Source organism: Macaca thibetana, chromosome 19 (genome assembly GCF_024542745.1).
Source record: "Macaca thibetana thibetana isolate TM-01 chromosome 19, ASM2454274v1, whole genome shotgun sequence".
NCBI classification, from domain to species: Eukaryota; Metazoa; Chordata; class Mammalia; order Primates; family Cercopithecidae; genus Macaca; species Macaca thibetana.
Genome location: NC_065596.1, coordinates 26,721,714 through 26,742,618, shown reverse-complemented (window position 1 = coordinate 26,742,618; position 20,905 = coordinate 26,721,714). Strand labels below are relative to the sequence as shown.

Here is a 20,905-nt window from a genome sequence, read left to right as displayed (position 1 = left end):
GTTCCTCTGAGCCTTCATGTCCCCATCTGTAAAATGGGGATTTTTTAAATTGTTATTTCTACATCATATGGCTTATGCTTGGATCAATACACTATTCACTTTTTTAAAATGATTACTGAAGACCTATGATGCATAAGGCACTGTTCTAGGTGCTGAAGATAAAGCAATGAACAAAACAGACGCAGGTATCTCTGGCTTTTTGGAGCATATAGTCTACTGGAATTGGGAAGTTCTTCTTAACACAAAACCTGACACATGGGACTAAAGTGAATTCAGAGGTTGCAGACCATCGGCCAACAGGCAGGTGCGGTACCCATAATTTCATTTGACCCGAACAGTGTTTGGTGGGATTGTTGCCAGCATTTAAACATTGGGAGACTTCTGAAAACATGGGTTTCAAGACCCTCTTGAGAAATGCCATGTGATAGCTTCGATTGCAGTTGCCACCTGCCCACAATGGGCTGGCCTGGGGCAGCCACTGCCACTCACCCAGGGCAGAGAGGCTTAGCCCCTTCCTGACCTGCACTGCTCATTTATGTCACATGCCTAGGTTCTGGACGTTTGCAGCCCCTGAGCAAATATTTAAAAATTACTAGCCTGGCCGGGTGCGGTGGCTCACATCTGTAATCCCAGCACTATGGGAGGCTGAGGCGGGCGGATCATGAGGTCAGGAGTTCGAGACTAGCCTAGCCAACGTGGTGAAACCATGTCTCTACTAAAAATACAAAAACTAGGCCAGGCGCGGTGGCTCAAGCCTGTAATCCCAGCACTTTGGGAGTCCGAGACGGGCGGGTCACGAGGTCAGGAGATCGAGACCATCCTGGCTAACACTGTGAAACCCCGTCTCAACTAAAAAATACAAAAAACTAGCCGGGCGAGGTGGCGGGCGCCTGTAGTCCCAGCTACTCTGGAGGCTGAGGCAGGAGAGTGGCGTAAACCCGGGAGGCGGAGCTTGCAGTGAGCTGAGATCCGGCCACTGCACTCCAGCCTGGGCGACAGAGCGAGACTCCGCCTCAAAAAAAAAAAAAAAAAAAACAAAAACTAGCTGGACATGGTGGCAAGCAGCTGTAATCCCAGCTACTCAGAACACTGAGGCAGGAGAATCACTGGAACCCGGGAAGCGGAGACTGCAGTGAGCCAAGAATACACCACTGCACACCAGCTTGGGCAACAAAGCGAGACTCCGTCTCATTAAAAAAAAAAAAAAAAAATGGCCGGGCGCAGTGGCTCAAGCCTGTAATCCCAGCACTTTGGGAGGCCGAGACGGGCGGATCACTAGGTCAGGAGATCGAGACCATCCTGGCTAACACGGTGAAACCCCGTCTCTACTAAAAAATACAAAAAACTAGCCGGGCGAGGTGGCGGGCGCCTGTAGTCCCAGCTACTCAGGAGGCTGAGACAGGAGAATGGCCCGAACCCGGGAGGCGGAGCTTGCAGTGAGCTGAGATCCGGCCACTGCACTCCAGCCTGGGCGACAGAGCGAGACTCCGTCTCAAAAAAAAAAAAAAAAAAAAATTAGCCTGGCCAGACATGGTGGCTCATACCTGTAATCCCAGCACTTTGGGAAGCCATGGCAGGAGAATTGCTTGAGCCAGGAGAATCACTTGAGCCCAGGAGTTTGAGACTCTGTCTCAAAAAACTTAAAAATTAACCAGGTGTGGTGGTACATGCCTATAGTCCCAGCTACTTGGGAGGCTGAGGCAGGAGGATCACTTGAGCCTGAGAGGTCGAGGCTGCAGTGAGCTGTGATTGCACCACTGCACTCCAGGCTGGGCAACAGAGCAAGACCCTGCCTCAAAAAAAAAAAAAAAAAAAAAAGATAAGTAATTGCCTTACATTTTGGAGGTGTCAGAGATGCAGCTTGGCAGATGACAGAGAAACAAAAGAGACCAAGACCAAGGAGGCGGGGTGGGGTGAGGCCAGATGCTTGGATTCTGATGTGACCCAAGGCACTTCGCTTCCTCTCCCTGGCTCCCAATCTCCACATCTGGAAAACGCCCTAGAAAACTGTACTTGCCTTCTGGAATATTCCAGAAGGATTCTACATGTGACTCACCCCTTCAGTATCTCACATAGGGAAAATGCTCAGCACATTGTAGTCACCAGAGACCCCCTCCAGCTGATAAAAATAACAATAACAGGACTCCAGAGAAGGACAAGCCCAACAGAGGGGGATGGAAGGAGAAGGGGGACTCAGGCTAGGATAAAGTAAGCAAGAGCCATAGGGATGAAGAGAACAAGGGCAGACGTGCAGATGAGGCTCCAGCTGCTGTAGGTGTGTCCATCCACTCATTCATTCATTCATTCATTCAACAGGTATTTATTGAACACCTACTGTGTTCTGGGCCTAGGGATATGGTGATGCCCAGGACACATCACTGTTCTTGTATTTACAGCCCACGGGCCATATCCCTCACTCTCAGCACGTCGTAGGTGCCCAAAAGTCTACCATCCCATGAGCCACAGGTGCCTCTGGTACTGGCCTGTGACCCTCAAACATTGCCAAGCCAGACTGTTTTCAGGAAGAGTAAAGGAATTTGCCACCAAGAAGCTAGGAAGTTGGAAAGGATTTGGAAGGAGAGGGCGGGTGTTTCTGTTCTGCTGTGTGGCTTTGGAAAACCCTCATGACCTCTCTGGCCCAGGAAACGGAAAGGAAAGGAGATGAAGTCAGGATGAAGGTGAGTAATGGGAGATTCCTAGCTCCCTCAAAGCCCCCAAACCTTCTTCTCTGGGCGGGGGTGAATGGGGCGTAGAGAGATTTGCAAAGGTGGGGGATCTGAGTGAGAAGAGAGATGAAGAAAGAAGACAGAGGAGTTGCCTGGAGCAGAGAGACAGTCCTAGAAAGAGGGCTAGGAAGGGGGAAGGAGGGAGGAAGAGGCCTAGGCAGGGACCTGGTGGGGGTGTCTCAAGAGAGGTCTCTACACATCAGAGGGGCCAGGTCATTAAGAGAGGAAGGGGAGGCCAGGCGCGGTGGCTCATGCCTGTAATCCCAGCACTTTGGGAGGCAGAGGTGGGAGAATCTCGTGAGCCCAGGAGTTTGAGGCCAGCCTGGGCAACATGATGAAACCCTGTTTCTACAAAAAACACAAAAGTTAGCCAGGTGTGATGGCAGATGCCTGTAGTCCCAGCTCCTTTGGAGGCTGAGGTGGCACGATCACTTGATCCCTGGAGGCAGAGATTGCAGTGAGATCACACCACTGCACTCCAGCCTGGGTAACAGAGGAAGACCCTGTCTCACACAAAAATAAAAAACAGACGAAGGAGAATAGAGAAGGTGGAGATGGACTAGAAGAGAGGAAGAGGCAGACACACACAAACAGAAAATGAGAAAGAAACAGAAACTGGAAAGTGATGGAGATAAGGTTGCCAAGGTTTAGCAAATAAAAATACTGTGTATCCAGTGGCATTTGAATTTCAGATTAAAAGAAGAAGTTTTTAGGCCAGGCGTGGTGGCTCACACTTATAATCCCAGCAATTTGGGAGGCCGAGGTGGGCAGATCACCTGAGGTCAGGAGTTTGAGACCAGCCTGGCCAACATGATGAAACCTCCATCTCTACTAAAAATACAAAAATTAGCCAGGCGTAGTGTCTCATGCCTGTAGTTCCAGCTACTCGGGAGGCTGAGGCAGGAGAATCGTTTGAACCCAGGAAGCAGAGGTTGCAGTGAGCCGAGATCACACCACGTCACTCCAGCCTGGGTGACAGAGTGAAACTACATCTCAAAAAAAAAAAAAGTGTAAAAATGTCCCATGCAATATTTGGGCAATAAGTATGCTACAATATGAATTGTTGCTTATCTAAAATTCAAATGAAAGTGGGCATCCTGTATTTTACCTGGCAACCTTAGGTGGAAGAAAGCAAAAAGAAATCTCGGGGGCAACACAAAAAAAGCCAGAATTGGTTAAAGGAGCCAGGGCGTCCACCATCTGGAATCCCAACTGGGGCATGCCCAACTTACTGCCCGTAACTCCTGTATCCCTTTCCTCTCTGCCCTTCTGTCACCCCTCTCTGTCCCTCTGTGCCCCCCATCCCTCTGTCCCCTCTCTCTGTTCCTCCATCCTCCCTCCTTCTGTCCCTCTGCCCCCACTCTGTCCCTCTGTCTCCCCATCCCTGTCTCCCTCTCTATATTCATCCTCCCTCTCTCTGTCCTCCTGTCCTCCTCCTCTGTCCCTCTGTCCCTCCTCTCTGTCCCTCTGTCCCCCACCTGTCTCCCCTCTGTCCCCTCTCTCAGCCCCTGGATCCCTCCCTCTCTATGCCCCTAGTTTCTCTACTATGTCCCTCAGTCTCCCCTTTCTCTGCCTCACACTCTCCCTGCTTTCTGTCCCTACGTTTCCCTCTCTTTTTCCCTTGGTGTCCCTGTTTTGCAGTCCTTCTGTCCCTCCTGCCACCCCCAACTCCTCTTAGTTCCTCAGTCAGTCACTACTACTCCTGGAATCTGCCTCACGCATTAAAACCGGTTGAGTCACTGTTCTCACTCCTACCAAGCTGTCAAGTGGGGGCTGGTTTTGGGGGGACAAGGCCTGAGGGGCAAGTGATGGAGAATGGGAAACACTTTCAGGGGCACTACCCCCTCCGCAGTCAGAGCTGACGAAGCTTTGGGCTGGGAATAGGCGCTGGGACAAAGAGACGTTCTGCCAGACAAATGCTCGCTCCCATCTGCCACTGAACTCAGAGTCTGGCAAGTCAGAGATCTCTCCAAAGTCCCCTGTATTCTCCTGCTTTCAACTGCCATGCCTTCAGAGAAGTCTGTTCTCTAAAGAGGCCTCTTGGGCCGGGAGCGGTGGCTCACACCTGTAATCCCGGCACTTTGGGATGCCAAGGCGGGTGGATCACTTGAGGTCAGGAGTTCGAGACCAGCCTGGCCAACATGGCGAAATCCCGTCTCTACTAATAATACAAAAATTAGCCAGGCATGGTGGCAGACGCTTGTAATCCCAGCTACTCGGGAGGCTGAGGCAGGAGAATCGCAGGTGGAAGTTGCAGTGAGGGAAGATTGCACCACTGCACTCCAGCCTGGGAGACAGAGCTAGAGTCCATCTCAAAATAAATAAATAAATAAATAAATAAATAAATAAATAACAATGTAAAATGAGGCCTCTCAACCAACACCTTCACGCCAGCATTCTGGTGAGGTCTCTGTGTCCCTGTTTCTGGCCCACCTGCCCTTGCCTCTCACTCCTCTCTGCCCGTTACCTTCTGTATTTCTTTTTTATTTTTATTTTTTTTTTTTTGAGACGGAGTCTCACTCTGTCGCCCAGGCTGGAGTGCAGGGGCCGGATCTCAGCTCACTGCAAGCTCCGCCTCCCGGGTTCACGCCATTCTCCTGCCTCAGCCTCCCGAGTAGCTGGGACTACAGGCACCCGCCACCTCGCCCGGCTAGTTTTTTGTAGTTTTAGTAGAGACGGGGTTTCACTGTGTTCACCAGGATGGTCTCGATCTCCTGACCTCGTGATCCACCCGTCTTGGCCTCCCAAAGTGCTGGGATTACAGGCTTGAGCCACCGCGCCCGGCCACCTTCTGTATTTCTCTGAGTGTCTGTCTAACCAGGTCTTCCTCCTCCCATTGATTTTTTTTTCCCCCTGCATCTCCATCCCACCTCTGCAGAAATGTCTTTCTCCTTGTCTCTTCGGAGGGATGGGGTCTCTGTGTGTCTCCCTGAATCACTTTCCCTGTGTCTGGCCGTGTCTGCATCTATTTCTCCGTCACCCATTGTTGCCCAGAGGCAGCAAACAGAATTCACTTGGGACAGTGTAAGCAAAAAGGACTTATTAAGGGACACATAGCCTCTCAGAAGAAACAGAATCCAGCTGAGCCTCCAGGGTACTTTCAAATCCAGCGCCCAGAAAGGGGCGCCCAGGAATTGCTGCTCCTCCTGCGCGATCAGGAAGCCGGCAGCCGGCTCCGCTACCGCAGCGTCTCGCAGGAATCTGCACTGGCCTGCGGGCTGCCTCTCGCTCAGCTTACTTCGGTAAGAAATTCAAGCTTCCCGCGGAGGCACCTGATTGGTGGAACCTAACCTTCGTCCACAGGCGCAGCAACAAGGCATTCTGGGAAATGTAGTTTTGAGCCCTCCAGCCGCTGCAGTTGCAGGAAGATGCACTAGGAGAATGGAATAGATGTTGAGAGAGGCCACACTTTCTCCCCGTGGTTGCACGCCCTCTCTCTCTGTCCATCTCTGTTTTTATGTGCATGTATATCTCACTTGCTGACTTTATGTGTGTTCTGTCTCCTTGGTTTGTTTTTTTTTCACTCTCCAGGTTTGTTTTTGTTTTTGTTTAGTTTGAGACAGAATCTCGCTCTGTCACCCAGGCTGGGGTGCAATGGCGCGATCTTGGCTCAGTGCAACCTCCGCCTCCCGAGTTCAAGTGATTCTTCTGCCTCAGCCTCCCGAGTAGCTGGGACTACAGGCACCCACCACCATGCCCAGTTAATTTTTGTATTTTTAGTAGAGATGGGGTTTTTGCCACGTTTGCCAGGCTGGTCTCGAACTCCTGACCTGAGGTGATCCATCTGCCTCGGTCTCCCAAAGTCCTGGAATTACAGGCGAGCCACGGTGCCTGGCCCCCAAACTCCAGTTTTATTTCAGTTATTCCATCTCTATGGCCTTCTCTGTCCTTTTTCTTGGTCACCACCTGTATGACCAGTGCCGATTCTCATAGCCCCCTGCCTCACCATTATCCTCATCCTCAGTTCCAACCTTACTATCGAGGATTTCCCTCTTGACCTTCACCTCATTTTCAGCTGAACCAGAGACTCAGAGCCCCAAGGAAGAAGAGGAGGGAGAGGGAAGATATGGGTGTCCCCTAGTTCCACAGACAAGCCAGGAACAGGACCCATGCTTTGGCATTTATCAGCTGCACTCCCTGCAGGTGGAAAGATCTAGCACCTCCAGGTAGGCAACGTGAACCAAAAGAGACGGGTGAGTTACTGGCTAGAGTTGGAGCGGTCACAGGGGTGAATTACGGTTTCGGTTAGGAGCAGAGTAGGACCCTCAGTTGGCTAGTAGTAATTGACCACTCAGCTTTACTCTCCAGAAACCTGTGGCCCTCTTGACCCCATTCCCTCTTCACTGTTCTTTCTCTTAACCAGTGAGCTTCCAACTGTATGGAAATGGGAGCTGCATCCTTCTCAGGAAGTACCTAGTCATTTAAAATGCATATATTTATTGGCCGGGCTCGGTGGCCCATGCCTGTAATCCCAACACTTTGGGAGGCCAAGGCTGGTGGATCACAAGGTCAGGAGTTCAAGACCAGCCTGGCCAAGATGGCGAAACCCTGTCTCTACTGAAAATACAGAAATTAGCTGGACGCGGTGGCAGGCACCGGTAATCCCAGCTACTCGGGAAGCTGAGGCAGGAGAATCACTTGAACCCAGGAGGTGGAGGTTGCAGTGAGCCAAGATTCCTCCACTGCACTCCAACCTGGGTGACAGAATGAGACTCCGTCTCAAAAAAAAAAAAAGTTACTAAGCACCTACCATGGGCCAAGGACTATTCTAAACACTGAGGGTTCACCAGAAAACAAAAGAAAACAAATTTCCCTATCCCAGGGAGTTGATACGGTAGTGGGGAAAAGAAACAATAGCCAAAATAAATGAATAAATTATACAGTACACTAGATGACTAATATATGTTATGAAGAAAAATAAGGTAGAGAAGGAAAATTGAAAGTACTGGAAGAGGGGACACTGCAGCTTCCAATAAAGTACACAGGAAAGGCTGCACTGAAAATGTGATATGTGAGTAAAGACCTAGAGGAAGAGCAGGGCTGGGCGCGGTGGCTCACGCCTGTAATCCCAGCGCTTTGGGAAGCCGAGACAGGCAGATCACGAGGTCAGGAGATTGAGACCATCCTGGCTAACACGGTGAAACCCCATCTCTACTAAAATACAAAAAAAATTAGCCGGGCCAGGTGGCAGGTGCCTGTAGTCCCAGCTACTCGGGAGGCTGAGGCAGGAGAATGGCGTAAACCTGGGAGGCGGAGCTTGCAGTGAGCCGAGATCGCGCCACTGCACTCCAGCCTGGGTGACAGAGCGAGACTCCGTCTCAGAAAAAAAAAAAAAGAAAATACAAAAAAAATTAGCCGGACATGGTGGCAGGCGCCTGTAATCTCAGCTACCCAAGAGACTGAGGCAGAAGAATCTCTTGAACCCAGGAGGCGGAGGCTGCAGTGAGCCGAGACAACGCCATTGCACTCCAGCCTGGGCAACAAGAGTGAGACTTCGTCTCAAAAAATAAATAAATAAATAAATAAATAAATAAATAAATAAATAAAAATGTTTAAAAATTAGCCAGGTTTGGTGGCAGGTGCCTGTAGTCCCAGGTACTCAGGAGGCTGAGGCACAAGAATTGCTTGAGCCTGGGAGGCGGAGGTTGCAGGGAACCAAGATTGTGCCACTGCACTCCAGCCTACGTGACAGAGTAAGACTCTGTCTCAAAAAAAAAAAAAAAAAAAAAAAAAAAAAGATTCATTAGATTCAGGTAGAGATGACAACTAGCCTTGGTGTTTGGATTATGCCCATGGTCAAGGTTAGGGTCAAGTATGAGATCAGGGTAAAAACTGGGTGTAGAGTTAAGACACTGGCTATAGCTAGAATCGAAGACAAGGCTAGGATTATAGCCAAAAATTAGGGCTATGTTTACATCTAAGACTGGACTGGGATTATAGCTGAGATCAAGGTCAGGGTGAGCCTCCAGTCAGGTCCAGGGTTAAGGTGTAGGCTTGGGGTATAACAGGGCCATGATCATCAGACTTAGCATCAGGGTAACAGTCATTAGAGATAGAATTAGGCCACGATTGGAATCATGGGTAAGAACAAGCCATAGGTTTAAGGTTGGGGACAGCGTTGGGGTTAAGGACAGTCAGAATTTATAACAGAGTTAGGGTTAGAGATATAGCTGAGGTCAGAGTCAGGTTAGGCCAAAGGTAGAATTAAGACTGGGACTGGGGTAGGATGACTTTAAGCATTGATCCAGCTTTTGGCAGGGTGTGGGCTGACGTAAGGTTGTGACTTAGTTAGGACTAATGTAGGCTGGAGATGGATGTGAGTTGAAGGTTCAGAAATGTGATTCTTGAAGGCCGGGCACGGTGGCTCACGCTTGTAATCTCAACACTTTGGGAGGCCAATGGGGGCAGCTCACTTGAGGTCAGTAGTTCAAGACTAGCCTGGCCAACATGGTGAAACCCCAGCTCTACTAAAATTAGCTGGGAGTGGTGGCACTCACCTATAGTCCCAGCTACTCAGGAGGCTGAGGCAGGAGAATTGCTTGAACCCAGGAGGTGGAGGTTGCAGTGAGCTGAGAACACGCCACTGCACCCCAGCCTGGGCAACAGAGTGGTGGCTCATGCCTGTAATCCCAGCACTTTGGGAGGCTGAGGTGGGCGGATCACCTCAGGTCGGGAGTTCAAGACTATCCTGACCAACATGGAGAAACTCTGTCTCTACTAAAAATACAAAATTAACTGGGCATGGTGGCACATGCCTGTAATCCCAGCTACTCGGGAGGCTGAGGCAGGAGAATCGCTTCAACCCAGGAGGCAGAGGTTGCGGTGAGCTGAGATGGTGCCATTGCACTCCAGCCTGGGCAACAAGAGCGAAACTCCATCTCAAAAAAAAAAAAGCAGAGAGGGAGAGAGAAACAGACCCAGAGGCAGAGACAGACACCAAGAAGGGGTGGAATAGATACCCCAAGGGTTTCGGGGCAGAGTCCCCGAGAGAGAAGAAAATGAACCAAAAATTGAGAAATCTGTGAGGGGTGACTGAAGCTCCCTCCTCATCCTCACCCTGAGCCATCCTTCCCCTCTCTCTTCATTTAATGAGGCCTGACCACCCTATTATTAGTAATACCTGTTCATTTGCTGTTTTAAATAGATGAAGTGTCATTGTCTCATTGTCTCATTTTCTGTTTCTTTTCCTCATTTTTTTTTCTTTTTATGTTTCTATCCTAAAGACAAGGGGAGGAAGCCTATCCAACTCTGACCTACCCCTCATTTACAAACACGGGCAGGCCGGGCGCGGTGGCTCACGCCCATAATCCGAGCACTTTGGGAGGCGGAGTGGGGTGGATCACCTGAAGTCAGAAGTTCGAGACCAGCCTGGCCACCATGGCGAAATCCTGTGTCTACTAAAAATACGAAAATTAAGCCGGTGGGGTGGTGGGCGCCTGTAATCCCAGCTACTCCGGGAGGCTGAGGCGTAAGAATCGCTTGAACCCGGGAGGCGGAGGCTGCAATGAGCCAGGTTGCGTTGCTGCACTCCAGCCTGGGCGACAGAGCGAAACTCTGCCTCAAAAAAACAACAACAACAAAACAAACAAACCAAAAAAACACCTAACCCTTTCCTCCCTTACCATAGATCTCAGGGCGTGGGTAGAAATTTGAGGATGAAGGTAGCAGACAAGTGGCCTTTGGTGAGGAGTGTCCCCACAGTGCCCCCAGGTGGGGGCACTTGGCTCTTTTCTCCCCACCAGAGGGTCGATCTCTGGAGATGCTTTTGAGAGGGGATAGGGCTGGGCAGAGGTCTCTGGGTCACGTGACCCTCGAGTCTTCAGCCTCCCCCCACCACTCCCACCCATCACCGCCCCTGGGATTCATGTGTCCCAGGTATGGGAGGTACTTCGCCAATCCCCCCCATGCCAAGACCTTTCTAGGAGCGAACAAAGTCTCCGAGACTGACATCCCTCCACAGTCTGGTGACCGGTCAACACCTAGGCCATTGAGGTGACAGAGCCGGGAGTGAAATCCGGGTGGGCGGGGAAGGGGTTAGACCTCCATACGGGACAGGACGTGGCTAGCCCTGGGCGAGGAGGGGGCGTGGTTAGTGCGGATGGATTTGGGCGGACCCAGACCTGAAATCGACAGGGAGGTGTGGCTTAACATTCTCATGCCTGCGATTGGAGGGCTGGGGGGGCAGGTTAGGAACCTGGGTTCCGACAGGACTCAGAACAGAGGATGCTAACCTTGTAACTAGTCCTGGAAGTGGAAAATCCTTAAAGTGTCCACGTGGCTCCTCTAAGCCCTCAGAGTACCAAACGTAACACCTGATGGGCCTGGCGCGGTGTCACACACCAGTAATCCCAGCACTTGGGCGACCAAAGCGGAAGGATCGCTTGAGCCCAGGAGTTCGAGGCTGCAGTGGGCTATGATCGCGCAACTGCACACTCTAGCATGAGCGACAGAGCGAGACCCTCTCTTTCTTTCTTTTCTTTCTTTTTTCTTTTTTTCTTTCTTTTTTTTTTTTTCTTTCTTTCTTTCTTTCTTTCTTTTTCTTTCTTTCTTTTTCTTTCTCTCTCTTTCTTTCTTTCCTTTATTTCGTTCGTTCGTTGTTTTTTTTGGTTTTTTTTTTTTTTTGACTGAGCCTCACACTATTGACCGGGCTGGAGGCTGGAGTGCAGTGGCGCAATCTCAGCTGACGCAACCTCCGCCTCCCAGGTTCAAGCGATTCTCCTGCCTCAGCCTCCCAAGTAGCTGTGATTACAGGCGCCCACCACCACGTCTGGCAATTTTTTTGTATTTTCAGTAGAGATGGGGTTTCACCTGTGTTGGCCAGGCTGGTCTCGAACGCCTGACCTCGTGATCCACCTACCTCGGCCTCCTAAAGTTCTGGGATTACAGGCATGAACCACCGCACTCAGCCACCGAGACCCTGTTTCTTTTTTTTTTTTTTTTTTTTTTGAGACGGAGTCTTGCTCTGTCACCCAGGCTGGAGTGCGGTGGCCGGATCTCTGCTCACTGCAAGCTCCGCCTCCCGGGTTTACGACATTCTCCTGGCTCAGCATCCCGAGTAGCTGGGACTACAGGCGCTCGCCACCTCGCCCGGCTAGTTTTTTGTACTTTTTAGTAGAGACGGGGTTTCACCGTGTTAGCCAGGATGGTCTCGATCTCCTGACCTCGTGATCCGCCCGTCTCGGCCTCCCAAAGTGCTGGGATTACAGGCTTGAGACCCTGTTTCTTAAAGCAAACAGAAACAACAACAAACACTCAATGGACGTACAGTGAAGCTGACGGAATCTCTCATAGCAAACACACTGCAGTGCTGACACCAAACCCTATAGGCTGCCCTTAGTGAGCCCCCCACCACATATACTGGACCTCACCACCCTACTGGTGGTTATTAGTAATACCTGCCTGCCACGTAATGTTCACCATTTCCTTGAATTCTCATAGTGCCCTATGAAATTGAAACTGTGATTATTTCCATTTTACAGGCATGGCATAGAGACACTAAGTAACTTCCCCAAAGTCACATAGCTACTGAGACCTGGGCCACTTCCCTCCTGAATCTATGCTCTGATTTAAGACTGATACTCCCACAGACCCCAGGAGCAGGCACAAGGAAATGAGTAACAAAGTATGGCTCAGTGACACAGAATACTAAAAACATAGTAATTTTTGGCCAAGCAGGGTGGCTCATGCCTGTAATCCCAACACTTTGGGAGGCCAAGGCAGGAAGATCACCTGAGGTCAGGATCCTGTTCAAGACCAGCTTGGCTAACACGGTGAAATCCCATCTCTATTAAAATTACAAAAATTAGCTGGGCACGGTGATGCACGCCTGTAGTCCCAGCTATTCAAGAGGCTGAGGCAGGAGAATCGCTTGAACCCAGGAAGTGGAGGTTGCAGTGAGCTGAGATCAAGCCACTGCACTCTAGCCTGGGCAATAGAGTGAGACTCCATCTCAAAAGAATAATAATAGTAATTTTTTAAAAGCAACGAAGGTACATTGTGCACAGGAAGACACACACCCCAACTGAATGATCCTCTCCCTATACCTGCTTCCCAGTTGTGGGACCCCAATCCACTCCCTCCCCCACCAAGCCTGGGGTACTCACCTTATCCAACAGTGACAGGCTCAGCTTTGCCCACCTTTCTTGGCAGAGCTGAGGTCAAGTAACTCACCAGAGTTGTTTTTTTGTTCTGTTTTGGTTTGTTTTTGTTTACGTTTTTTATTTTTGAGATAGAGTCTCGCTCTGTCGCAGGCTGGAGTGCAGTGGTGTGATCTTGGCTCACTGCAAACTCCGCCTCCCCGGTTCATGCCATTCTTCTGCCTCAGCCTCTCGAGTAGCTGGAACTACAGGTACCCGCCGCCACACCCGGCTAGTTTTTTTGTTTTTGTTTTTTTTTTTTTTTGTATTTTTTAGTAGAGACGGGGTTTCACCGTGTTAGCCAGGATGGTCTCGATCTCCTGACCTCGTGATCCGCCCATCTCGGCCTCCCAAAGTATTTTTTATTTTTTGTAGAGATAGGATCTCACTAGGTTGCCCAGGCTTGTCTCCAACTCTTGGGCTCAAGCGGTCATCCCAGAACACACCCAGCCCACCTGGCTTGTTTGTTTGTTTTTTAGTGAAGGGGAACCAGCAGAACACCTGGCTTGTTCTTAAAAAAAAAAAAAAAAAAAAAAAGCCAGGCGCGACGATCATGCTTGTAACCCCAACACTTTGGGAGGCCAAGGAAGGAGAATGTTTCAATCAAGGAGCTTGAGACCAGCCTGGGCAATGTAGCAAGATCCTGTCTCTATTAAAAATTCAGTTAGGCCGAGTGTGGTGGTTCACCCCTTCCCAGCACCTTGGGAGGCTGAAGTGGGTGGATCATTTGAGGTCAGGAGTTCGAGACCAGCCTGGCCAACATGGTGAAACCCTGTCTCTACTACAAATATGAAAATTGGCTGGGTGTGGTGGCAGGTGCCTGTAATCCCAGCTACTCTAGATGCTGAGGCAAGAGAATCGCTTGAATCCGGGAGGCGAAAGTTGCAGTGAGCCGAGGTCATGCCACTGCACTCCAGCCTGGGAGACAGAGTGAGACTCCATCAAGAAAAGAAAAGAGAAAAGAAAAGAAAAGAGGAGGGGAGAGGCGAGGAGAGGAGAGGAGAAGGCTGGGCACGGTGGCTTACACCTGTAATCCTAGCACTTTGGGAGGCCAAGGCAGGCGGATCACTTAAGGCCAGGAGTTTGAGACCAGCCGGGTGGTGGTCTCTACTGGTGAAACCCCGTCTCTACTACAAATACGAAAATCAGCTGGGTGTGGTGGCAGGCACCTGTAATCCCAGCTACTCGGGAGGCTGAAGCAGGAGAATCACTTGAAAACCCGGGAGGCAGAGGTTGCAGTGAGCCAAGATCGTGCCACTGCACTCCAGCATGGGTGACAGAGCAAGATTCTGCCTGAGGGGGAAAAAAAAAGTGATTGCTCAAGTTGATTAGATTCCTACAGTTCCTGGAGGCCCTCCCTGTCTGCTTCTATTTCTCTCCCCTCTCCCTCCCATTTCACGGGGTGGTGAGCATTGGCTGAAACCCTAGAAAGCCCAGATCCTGCTGATGCGATCTGTACAGGTCAGCACTCAGGACAGAGAGCACTGGGAAGAGAAGGGCAAAAATAGGTCTGCAGGGGTGAATGGAAGTTACCCAGCAGTAAGCTCAGGGGCAGGATGCTATCAGGGTGTCAAATTTATGTGTGTAATTGTAAAGAAAGATGAGTGGCCATCACGGTGGGTGGTTCACACCTGTCATCGAACACTTTGGGAGCCCCAGGACACAGGAGAATCACTGAAGCCTAGCCGTTCGAGAACAGCCTGGGCAGCATAGCAAGACGCTGTAGAGACCCCGTCGCTACAAAAAATACAAAAATTAGCTGAGCATAGGGGCACACACCTGTAGTCCCAACAACTCAGGAGGCTGAGGTGGGAAGATTGCTGGAGCCCGGGAGGTTGAAGCTGCAGTGAGCCATTATCACACCACTGCACTCCAGCCTGGGTGACAGGAGACTCTACCTCAAACAAACAAACAGCCTGTGGTACATTCACGCTATGCAATACTACTTAGCAATAATAAAGGAAAGAAGGGTTGGTACCTCCAACAGCTTGGATGAATTTCCAGAGAACTATGGTGTTGAAAAAAGCCAATCCCAAAAGGTTGCATACTGTATTATTCTATTTCTGTAGTTCATTAGTCTGTGCTCACACTGCCAAAAAGAAAACTACCCGAGACTGGGTAATTACAAAGGAAAGAGGTTTAGTCAACTCACAGTTCCTCAGGCTTAACAGGAAACATAGCTAAGGGGCCTCAGGAAACTTACAATCATAGCAGAAGGTGAAGGGGAAGCAACTACCTTCTTCACAAGGCCTCAGGAGGGAGGAGCAGGGGAAATGCCAGACGCTTAGAAAACCATCAGATCTTGTGGGAAGTCACTCACTATTACGAGAACAGCACAGGGGAAACTGCCCCTGTGATTCAATTACCTCCCATCCTCCACGCGTGGGGATTATGGAGATTACAATTCAAGATGAGATCTGGGGCTCATGCCTGTAATCCCAGTACTTTGAGAGGCCAAAGATGGGCTGATCACTTGAGGTCAAGAGTTCAACTTGGTGGCCAACTTGGTGAAATCCCAACTCTACCAAAAAATACAAAAAAATTAGTGAAGCATGGGTCAGGTGCGGTGGTTCACACCTGTAATCCCAGCACTTTGGGAGGCTGAGGTGGGTGGATCACCTGAGGTCGGGAGTGCGAGACCAGCCTGACCAACATAGAGAAACCCTATCTCTACTAAAAATACAAAATTACCTGGGAGTGGTGGCACATGCCTGTAATCCCAGCTACTCAGGAGGCTGAGGCAGGAGAATCGCTTGAACTCAGGAGGCAGAGGTTGTGGTAAGCCAAGATCTCACCACTGCACTCTAACCTGGGCAATAAGGGTGAAACTCCATCTCAAAAAAAAAAAGAAAAAAAATTAGCCAGGCATGGTGGCACATGCACCTGTAATTCCAGCTTCTTGGGAGGCTGAGGTGAGAGAATCACTTGAACCTGGGAGGCAGAGTTTGCAATGAGCTGAGATCGCACCACTGCACTCCAGTCTGGGCATCACAGGGTGAGATTCTGTCTCGCAAAAAAAAAAAAAAAAAAAAAAAAGATGAGATTTGGGTGGGGACACAGCCAAACCATATGATGAGATTTGGGTAGGGACACAGTCAAACCAACATTCTTGAAAATGACACAATTATCGAAATGGTTAATAGAGTAGTGCTGGGGATGAAGTAGGGGCCAGGAGGGAAGTGGCTGTGGTAATAGAAGGATCACATGAGTGATCCATGGTGATATCGTTTGAATCTATGTCCCTGCCAAATCTCACATTGAAACGTAATCGTCAGTGGAGGTGGGGCCTGGTGGGAGGGGCCTGAGTCATGAGGGTGGATCTCTCATGGCTTGGTGCTGTCCTCGTGACAGTGAGTTCTCCTGAGATGAGGTTGAGTTGCACCTCCCCCGGGTCCTGCAGAACTGTGAGTTCTTTTGTTATACATTACCAGCCTCAGGTATTTCTTTTCTTTTCTTTTTTCTTTTTTTTTTTTTGAGACAGTGTCTCACCCTGTCACCCAGGCTGGAGTGCAGTGGCACAATCACGGCTCACTACAACCTTCACCTCCTGGGTTCAAACGATCCTCCTGCCTCAGCTTCCTGAGTAGATGGGATCACAGGAGTGTGCCACCACATCTAGCTAATTTTTTTGTATCTTTTGTAGAGACAAGGTCTCTCCCTATTACCCAGGCTGGTCTTGAACTCCTGGGTTTAAGCAATCAGTTCGCCTTGGCCTCCCAAATTTCTAGGATTACAGTCACACTTGGCTCAGGTATTTTCTTTTTTTTTTTTTTTTTTTTTTTTTTTTTGAGACGGAGTCTCGCTCTGTCGCCCAGGTTGGAGTGCAGTGGCCGGATCTCAGCTCACTGCAAGCTCCACCTCCCAGGTTTACGCCATTCTCCTGCCTCAGCCTCCTGAGTAGCTGGGACTACAGGCGCCCGCCACCTCGCCCGGCTAGTTTTTTGTATTTTTAGTAGAGACGGGGTTTCACCGTGTTAGCCAGGATGGTCTCGATCTCCTGACCTCGTGATCCGCCCGTCTCGGCCTCCCAAAGTGCGGGGATTACAGGCTTGAGCCACCGCGCCCGGCCTTTTTTTTTTTTTAGATGGAGTCTCTCTCTGTCACCCAGACTGGAGTGCAATGGCATGATCTCAGCTCACTGCAACCTCCGCCTCCCAAGTTCAAGCAATTCTCCTGCCTCAGCCTCCCGAGTAGCTGGGTTTACAGGCACCTGCCATCACACCTGGCTAATTTTTGTATTTTTAGTAGAGATGGGGTTTCACCATGTTGGTCAGGCTGGTCTCGAACTCCTGACCTCGTGATCCACCCGCCTCGGCCTCCCAAAGTGCTGGGATTACAGGCTTGAGCCACCGCGCCCGGCCTGGCCTCAAGTATTTCTTTATAGCAATAAATATAATAAATAATAAAGTGGTCTAATACATTTGGGGTAATGAAAATGTTCAGTATCAGCGGGGCACAATGGTTCCACCCCTGTAATCCCAGCACTTTGGGAGGCCGAGACAGGTGGATCACCTGAGGTCAGGAGTTTGAGACCAGCCTGGTCAACATGGTGAAACCCCATCTCTACTAAAAATACAAAAATTAGATGGGCGTGGTGGCACGTGCCTGTAATCCCAGCTACTCAGGAGGCTGAGACATAAGAATCACTTGAACCCGGGAGGTGGAGATTGCGGTGAGCTGGGATCGCACCGCTGCACTCCAGCCTGGCGACACAGCAAGACTCCATTTCAAAAAAAAAAAAGTTCCAGTATCTTTTCTTGGGAAATAAATTATATTGCGTAGAACTAAGGCCGGGCACGGTGGCTCATAGCACAAAAATTTGCAATCCTACAAGGAGAGAGAGAAAGAGACAGAGATCAGATCTGAAGAGAGAGTAGTTGAAATTTTTCCGGAACTGATGAAAGACACTAGATCACAACTTGAGGAGGCCAGCAGATTTCAAACACGCCTGTAATCCCAGGACACTGGGAGGCCAAGGCAGGCAGATCACCTGAGGTCAGGAATTCGAGACCAGCCTGGCCAACATGTGGGATTACAGGAGCCCAACAGGTGGTGGTCTCCTGTAATCCCAGCTACTCGGGAGACTGAGGCAGGAGAATTGCTTGAACCCGGGAGGTGGAGGTTGCAGTGAGCCGAAATCAGGCCACTGTACTCCAGCCTGGGTGACAGAGCGAGACTCTGTCTCAAAAAAAAAAAAAAAAAAAATTTAAAGCGACCACAGGAGGAAATAGAGGGTTGTTAGGCTAAGTGGTGACTTCCCAACAGCACCAGTAGAAATCAGGAATGTAAAATGAAATATTCGATGTGCTGAATAAACAGAACTTCTAATGTAGAACTTTATATATTTTTAAATATGTTATGTACACAGGGAAAGAAGGAATAATATAGAATTTTATACCTTGCAAAAAAAAGAACGTACATTGTATTAGTTTGCTAAGGCTGCCATAAGATACCACAAACTGGGTGACTTAAACGAGAGATTTATTTTCTCACAATTTTGGAGGCTAGAAGTTCAAGATCAAGGTGTCAACAGGTTTGGTTTCTTCAGAGGCCTCTCTCCTTGGCAAATCGCTGCCTTCTCTCTGGGTCCTCACATGGCTTTTCCTCTGTGCACACAGTGTCTAGTGTCTCTTCGTATACCTCAATCCCCTCTTCTTTTTTTGCTTGTTTGTTTGTTTTGAGACGGAGTCTCGCTCTGTCACCCAGGCTGGAGTGCAGTGGCGCGATATCTGCTCACTGCAAGCTCTGCCTCCCAGGTTCACGCCATTCTCCTGCCTCAGCCTCCAGAGTAGCTGGGACTACAGGCACCCGCCACCATGCTCGGCTAATTTTTGTATTTTTAGTAGAGACGGGGTTTCACCGTGTTAGCCAGGATGGTCTGGATCTCCTGATTATCTGCCTCGGCCTCCCAAAGTGCTGGGATTACAGGCATGAGCCATCATCAATCCCCTCTTCTTATAAGGACACTAGTCAGGCTGGATTAGAGTCCACCCTAACAACCTCCTTTTATTTATTATTTTTATTTTTTTGAGAAGGAGTCTCGCTCTGTCACTCAGGCTGGCTCAGTGTCACGATCTTAGCTCACTGCAATCTCCGCCTCCCGGGTTCAAGTGATTCTCCTACCTCAGCCTCCCAAGTAGCTGAGACTACAGGTGTGGGCCACCATGCCCGGCCAATGTTGTATTTTTAGTAGAGACGAGTTTCACCATATTGGCTAAGCTGGTGTCGAACTCCTGACCTCATGATCTGCCCGTCTCGGCCTCCCAAAGTGCTGGGATTACAGGCGTGAGCCACCAAGCCTGGCCCAGCCTCCTTTTAAATTACCTCCTTAAAGGCCCTGTCTCCAGATGCGGTGGCTGACACCTGTAATCCCAGAACTTTAGGAGGCCAAGGCCAGTAGATCACTTGAGTCCAGGAGTTCAAGACCAGCCTGGGCAATATAGTGAGACCTTGTCTCTACAAAAAAAAAATAATAATAATAATAATAAATAAATACAAAATAATGGTCCTATATCCAAATATAGTCACATTATAAGGTCCTAGGTGTCAGGGCTTCAACATATGAATTTGGGGAGACACAATTCAGTCCATGATATAGCAAATATTTTTTAAAATATTTTTAGGCAAATATTTTAAAAAACATGGCGGCTCACGTCTTTGGTCCCAGCACTCTGGGAGGTGAGGCGGGTGGATCATGTGAGGTCACGAGTTCAAGACCAGCCTGGCCAACATGGTGAAACCCCATCTCTACTAAAAATACAAAAATTAGCTGGGCGTGGTGGCAGGCATCTGTAATCCCAGCTACTCCGGAGGCTGAGGCAGGAGAATCACTTGAACCCGGGAGGCAGAGGTTGCAGTGAGCAGAGATCATGCCACCGCACTCCAGCCTGGGAGACAGGAAGAGACTCTGTCTCAAAAAAAAAAAAAAAGAGAGAGAGAGAGAAATGACACCTGAGTGGCTACAGAGGAGTGAGCAACTGGAGCCAAATGCAATGGAAAATGAGATCATAGAGATCCCAGGGAAGGTGGGAAGAGGGGACGCATATCACCTAGGGGCCTGTAGGTCACAGTAATGTTTTGGGACTTTAGTCTGAGAATAATAGAGAATCAGAGTAAGTTTTAAGCAAGAGGAGTGACACGATCTGATTTATATTTTAGAAGTCTCATTCTGCTGCTATGCAGTAATCAACACCCAGCCACTCCTCGACACTTTCTCTCTGCCTTCCCTCTAGTCCAGCCACCATCACCTCTCGCCTTGACCTCACAGGGCCCTCAGCTTCTGCCCTCAACTCCCACTGTCTGTCCCCCAACAGGGCAGTTAGAGAAAACTTGCAGGATCTTCAGTCAAAGCATTCCCTGCTGCTGCTCAGACCCGCTCATCACTCCCACCTCACTCAAAGCACAACCCAGCGTCCTTACCGTGGCCCACCGGGTCCTGCATTCTCGACCACCCCCTCCCATTCTCCCTCTCAATCCACCCGAGCCACACTGGCCTCCCCGAACACCCAGTCATGGTCCAACCTCAGGGCCTTTGCGCTGGCTACTCCCTCTGTCTGGGTCGCACTTCTCCACATATTGAAAAGGCTCCCTCCTCCACATCCTTGAAGACCCTTCTCAAATAGTACCTCTTTCAAAAGGCCACTCCTGACCACTACTCCCTTTTTCTTTCTCTATAGCACATAGCCCGACCTGAAAAATATACATAACACATATTATATATGTATATAACTATTAATTTTTATATAATTACATATAAAATGTTTTTAATTCTCTTTTTTTTTTGAGAGGGAGTCTCACTCTGTTGCCCAGGCTGGAGTACAGTGGTGAGAACTTGGCTCACTGTAACCTCCACCTCCCAGGTTCAAGAGATTCTCATGCCTCAGCCTCTTGAGTAGCTGGGACTACGGGTGCACACCACCACGCCCGGCTAATTTTTGTATTTTTAGTAGAGACAGGCTTTCAACATATTAGCCAGGTTGGTCTCAAACTCCTGACTTCAGGTGATCTGCCCGCCTCAGCCTCCCAAAGTGCTGGGATTACACA

At 49.6% G+C, this 20,905-nt stretch overlaps 1 protein-coding gene across 1 annotated transcript in view; it reads left to right on the top strand.

Moving 5' to 3' along the window:
* The window catches only part of SYMPK (symplekin scaffold protein), a 278,017-nt gene that overhangs the window by 146,581 nt on the left and 110,531 nt on the right, over positions 1-20,905 (top strand). The window lies entirely within an intron of this gene.